We start from the raw sequence: 6,410 nt of genomic DNA on the forward strand, positions 1-6,410 counted from the left end.
ACAATGTTTCACCATCGTTTTACAAGATACAGCTTGATTCTTCCACAGGCTGCTAAGCACAATGTGTTCCCATTTACCTGCTCTATGGTATGAATTAACTGCATTTCAGAATGAAGCTGAAATCAAGATGGAATATGGAGATGCAAAGGAAGAACAAAAGTAAAACACACCATTCATACAAAGTCAATACAAATCCAAAACTGTGACCTAACTTTCCAAACAATACTACACTAGAAATATATCCTTCAAATCAAGAAAACTATTTGAAGAACAATACATCTGTTGCACTTTATTCACATTTCAGTCTTCTTTCAAGATAGCTTAATTCACTCCTTCCAAATCAGTTTTGGATTTGCTTGTTCTTTAGTCTGGTATTCTGTTTCCCTTGGCCAAGAAGGATTGGGTTAGAGTAACACCCAGGTGAACCTGACATCCACAAGTCCATGGGCCCTGATGGGATGCATCCAGGAGTGCCAAGAGAGCTGACAGACACCACAGCTAGGCTGCTCACGGTCATCTTTGGAAGGTCATGATGATCAGGAGAGGTGCCTGAGGACTGGAAGAAAGCAAATGTTACCCCAGTCTTCAAAAAGGGAAAGAATGAGGAAACTACTGGCCAGTCAGCCTCACCTCCATCCCTGGAAAGGTGGTGGAGTGTCTCAGCCTGGAGTCCATCTCTATCCACATGAATGACAAGAGGATGATCAGGAGTAATCAGCATGGATTCACTGAAGAAGGTAAATCATGCTTGACCAACCTGATTACCTTCTATGATGAAGCCAGTCCATGGATGGATGAAGGGAGAGCAGTGGATACTGTCTACCTTGACTTCAGCAAAGCTAGGATGACCCTGCTTAAGCAGGGTGCTTGGACCCGATGACCCACAGTGGTCCCTTCCAACCTTACCACTTCGGTGATTCTCTGTGATTCTGTTTTGGATAACAATAAATGGAAACTACTGTATCATACACATAAGACTGTTGCGACTTAATCACACTTCACAGTTAAAAAAGCAGGGAAGAGGTCTTTTTTAGCTCTTATAGCAAAGAAGCAACTTCTCTTTGACAATCATTTTGTCGTACATTCTAAATGCTTGGGTTTTTTTAAGGTAAATTTGGACAATGGGCTGGGAATTTATTAAAAAGGATACAGAAGAACAGCCCTGGTGACAAATCTCTACGGCTTATTACTTCAAGTTATGTCCAAGTAAAAACATTTGTATTGTTCATATTGAGTAAGTATATTGCCTATAGATCTATCTAATAATTTGTAAATATCATGCATTTATAGAGAACATCAAGAATATTCTTACCTGTTGTTATTAATTTAATCCATATTGGTAGGTCATACCATATCTTCAGATAAGATTGATTGGTAACATAATCCATAAGAGAGTTGAACCTGTTCATCACTAAATAGATTCATTTCTTTCTGCTTCCAGTTTTTTATTTCAGTTTTTAGAAGCTTCAAAACTTTTTACCACCCTGAAAGAAATATAAGCGTTATTATCCTTATCTTCACAGGGTCTGAAATTTCCAGAAATCTTGGCAGAATAAGGAATATTGTCTTGTAGATATGTTAGTTCACACCAGTCCTCTTTCCTAATAGACTTGCATTTTGGACAGTGAAACAGAGGAATGTGGTGGGGAAATGGGATAACTAAACTTCCTTTATCTCTGAAAATTTTTTTCTGCCTAAGAAGTTGGCAATTTTAAAGTCAATGAATAGAGTTAGCCTTAGCCTGCCAATTGCACAAACTTATTCTGTCCTGTTAATCCCCTCCAACCAACACTGTAATCTGTTTTTCTGCAAGGAAGTAATCTAATCCAAGTTTTTCTTTTCCCATGTAATGAGGACTTCTTTGACTTCTTGATTTTTTTCTTGCCACCCTTCCCCTTTCAACTTACTAACTTCAAGAGCACCCATCTTTCTTGGATTTTATCTTATTGTCCTTTTGTTATCTCCTTTGATCAGTTCTCATTTTCTCATTTCCCTTTCCCTGAGGACATAAGCATGCTCAGGGACAGTACTATTCCTGAAACTATAGCTGCAGCTGTCTCTGTGGATGATTTCTACTCCAGAAGTTCTCTTTCTTCTAAGCAGCCTTATGACCACTCCAAGTCTTTAAACCCTTGCTTATTCGAAAGTCTTCCTTTCTTACTATTTCCAAAGCTACCTGTTTTTCACCCTCTCCTGTCCCAGTTAATTTTGTATTCAGCCTTACTAGTCTTTTCCTGTTTCTTTTCTCCATTCTGTTTAAAATATTGCAATACAATGCAATAATCTTCTTCTGGTAATCTGCAGCAGGCAAGTAATTTCTTCTTTCTGTTGTCTATCGTCTTCCTTTCAAACCCCAAGTACACTTCAAACTCCTCATTCAAGTTCAGAGACCCTATCCCCATCTTTAGTCATGTTTCATTTCACACTCTTCTCAACTTCTCCCATTGCAGTTCCTGTTAGCAGAGGAGGACTTGACCAAGACCTCTTTATTTTTCTTTCTTTGTGAACGCAAGTATTATGACACATTTTCCAATGCAAGGGAACACCTTCCTCTTGCCAGACTCCTCATTCTCTATTCTCCTTCAAGTTCTTTTTTTTTTCTTTGAAGGATCATTTATTTCTTCTGGGCTAGCAGTCTATGAATTCTGTCTTCCCTGGGCAATTGTCTTAGATATTTTTTCTCCACTTTATTACATCTTGAAAATAGTGCTATAATTCTTTCAACACTGCAAGACTCTGTGCCATCTTATTGTCAGGACAACGCAGTGGTACCTGTTTAAATATATAATGCAATTATATTAACACACATGTTAAAATAAATCCATTTCGGCTTGACTATATTCAAATTTGATCCCAATTTGCCATTTATTTCTTTTCCATTTAAAAATATTTTTCTGTGGTAGCTGGCCAATAAACTTTTTCTCCTGTCAAAAATTGTGTAAAATTCAGTTTCCTCAGTTTATTGGAGAAAATATTAAGAGCTGTTTTGATTGTGATCTATAAATGGGTATGGGTATTTTAATAGAAGTGAGTTCTTTAGACCATGGCGATATCCAACATCTGGAAGCTGAATATATACAAATTAAGACAGGAAGTAAGACTCAGTCTTTAAAGAGTGAGAGTAATTAGCCTTTGGAACAACTTTAATAGGTATACAATGAATGCTTCTCTATTTAAAACCTCTAAACCAACATTGGATATGTTCCTAAAGTACCTAGTTCAGACACAAGTTCTGAGTTTAACACAGCGTTTCCTGGATGGGTCATAATAGACCAGTCAAGATGACTGTCAGCCTTAAAGTCTATGGGGAAAGGCCTGGTCCCATCCAAGTAATCAATAACATCCTTTGTTTCAGTGGGGCCAAGAGTTTAACCTGGGCATGTATGAAAACCAGGACGAGTGGTGGGCAGACAACACCCAGACCTCCCTCTGCCCTTCAGTTCTCGTGGGCCTGTGGTGGAGGCCTCAATGCCATTAACAGTTTCACATGGTTCTCACTAGAACTGATTTATCAAGTGAAATGATGGCTGTAAATGTTTTAAGTTGCACACCCTATTTTCTTGCCTTGCAGAATAGGAATGGGGTTTGAAACATTTTAAGACAAGCAGGTACGTTGCAGAGCTGAGGTAAAACATATTACACTCTCGGTTAACAAGGTGGTTATTTTCTTGTTAATGAAGGAGAGGAGAGGGTATTTTTATTTTGTTTGTCAGGTTAGATTTCCTGAGAGGTTACATCATGTGAAAGAAACCTTTAAACTCTTTCATGCTGCAGCAGAATTTTATGTAGTGTGTTTCTTCCCACGAGGCCAGAAACATATTTGTGAGTGCAATAACCCTGCATTGAAAGGCTCCTGCCTGCCAACTCTGAAAACTAAAATTCTCTACATAGCAGCCCAGGCTTCTTGCCACAATCTCACCTTGAAGTGTTCACTTCAAGAGGTGCTTGTTTTTCACCACATCATTGAGTAGAACACTGTTGAGCTTTTGGCCTCTTTGCTTGTACCTACCAAAGTCAAAATAGGTTGGATTTTGGGAGTGGACGCATGCAAGTCCTGATGAGTGCTGAGGAGGAGTTATTTTTATTTTAGAAACTAAAATACCTCTGAGGACCTGTGCCTTTGATTGTAGGAACTAAGCTGAAAACACTGGCCAACTAATTTAATGTACATCTCTTTGAATAGCCATCAGATGGTAGCATTATGGACGGTTATCATTAAAAAGAAAAGTAGACAATGAATGCTCTACTGAGAAACGTGTTTGAATTATTTTAATAAATTATGCAGGGTTTTTTAATGTAGGTGATCATCTGGCAAAGGTTAGGTTGAGCCCATCACTCATCTCACTTGTGACCTGTCAAGCACATTAAAATACAAACATCTACTAGTAAGAAGCTAATGCTTTAGACTAGAGCATCTCCTTACCTTCCTGCTACTCTGAGGTTCCTAAATGAAATACCAGGTCATTTTCAATAATGACCACACAATCAAATGATCAACTATAATTAAAACAAGAATTAAATAATTTTTGCCTGTGTCTGCACTCCTGCTTGCATGCTGTCCACATGCCACTATACAATTAAGCACCTAACTGCCAAACTCTCTTTCTGAGCCCAGTATTTCTCTCTTTGTATTTCCCTCTCACCCATCCTGACTTGCATGTTAATATCAGATTGGAAAATGGCAGAGAACCAGGGTCTGCTCCCACAGAAGCCAACAGCAAAACTCACACTGGCTCCAAAGCTTACTTCCCCCATGTGTGCATGTTTACCTGCTCATGGCTTCATAGTATAGATAAATATTTTCCCTAAAAACTTGATTATATCTAATTTAAAGGATAAATCCCACAACCCACAAAATGGTCTTTGTTGCATATCAGCACATTCTCTTCTCTTTAATAAAAGATTAAGGACCCATTAACCCCCAAACTTTCAAATCGCATCCAGAATAACAGTGCTTAATGCTAAAGCTGGCTTATAAAATGTGGGAGGACAGATAAACTGTCTTTTCCCCTGGGTTGTCTCTTTTTCTTTCCCTTTCCTTTTCAAGTGACCCTCCCCAAATAATAGAACAGTGGTTTATGTTTCAAATGTACCATATGGCATGACGTGAATGCAGTTTAATTACACATTAGCATATTCTTACAACAAGGGTTGGCTGTTTAAAGCAGCTTGACAAAACAGGAATTAAAAAATTTGAATCAACACTTTTGGAGTAAATCTGTTTTCGTTATTATGACTATTTATTAAAACTGTAACTTTGTGATGATCTCACTAAACTTTGACAGTGTGAGATAGTGAAACAGCAAGAAAAACTAGATCATCCTTTTTGTGGTTGGGATTTTAACTATTATGTTAAGGATCACTGAAATATATGAATGACAGCAACTCACAGCTCCCTATGATTACCTGATATTCACTCTTCCTTCAAATTTTGAGGTAAAAAATAAGTAAAACTAATGATAAGGTCAATATTCCTTTAAATTGGAAAGTGGTGAAATTTGCTGGTCAAGATTTACCCTGCTTTTTGTCTCATTAAGAATGTTTCTTTACTGATACATTTAACCATCCTTGTGCTGTCCTCAGCACTTGTGGATGATCAATGACATCATTTGGTGTCTTAAGAAGAAGGAAGCAATTAGCAGCAAATTTATATGAAAGATTTCTCTGAACATGAACCCTCTCATACACTCTGCCTTCTCTCCTATTATTTCCTCTACTGTTGCCAAAGCATCACATTTTAAAATACCTTTCAAGCAAAACAAACTAAAAAATACCTACGCAGACTGTGTATATTGCCTACTGCCCTCAGACAGTGCTGGGAACATGCTTGTATTTGCTGAGCAAAAAACCAGTTTTGGACATTTTTGCAAATGTTTAGACATGAATTTCGTGGAATTACTTGTGCTGATAATCACTCACACTAGTAATTGTTTACAGGCTCAGACCCAACATTTGTTAAGTGGTTCAGGTCTTCCCTGTACTGACATTTCAACTCCCCAGTGTTCAACAAAGTAGGGGCACTCTTCAAACATGCTCTTGCAATCCTTTATCAGTGATATTTTCCTCACAGTTTGTCTTGAATTGTTTTTATTTTACTTCCCATGGGTAAAATTCTTGGTTCTCTATGGTCTGGATAAAGCCTATGTACCCCTGAAGCCAATAGAAGAGGGATTATGTGGAATTCATACTGTGCATTGGCCGGGTGCTGGCTCCATGCACATGGATGAATGGCATCCATGTCAAATTGTTAATCTCCCCAGAATGCTCTCTATAGTGATAAAGATGGCTCATGTTTCATGGAGATTGGTAGACCAGCAACATCTGATCAGACTTTTCCCATCATTTGTTTCAGCCACTGTAGGGCTGAATGTTATCTCTGGAGAATTTTTAAAAAATATAAAAGGAGCATT

General features: G+C 38.0%; 1 long non-coding RNA gene across 1 annotated transcript; it reads right to left on the reverse strand.

Moving 5' to 3' along the window:
* Nucleotides 1-347: 347 nt before the first annotated feature.
* On the reverse strand, nt 348-1,478 carry LOC138105709 (uncharacterized). Its single transcript, XR_011148627.1, has 3 exons — nt 1,313-1,478; nt 631-929; nt 348-556 (listed from the first exon to the last, which is right to left on the reverse strand). It is a non-coding gene; the product is annotated as an uncharacterized lncRNA (long non-coding RNA).
* Nucleotides 1,479-6,410: the final 4,932 nt, after the last annotated feature.

This window comes from Aphelocoma coerulescens, chromosome 2 (assembly GCF_041296385.1).
Source record: "Aphelocoma coerulescens isolate FSJ_1873_10779 chromosome 2, UR_Acoe_1.0, whole genome shotgun sequence".
Classification (NCBI taxonomy): Eukaryota; Metazoa; Chordata; class Aves; order Passeriformes; family Corvidae; genus Aphelocoma; species Aphelocoma coerulescens.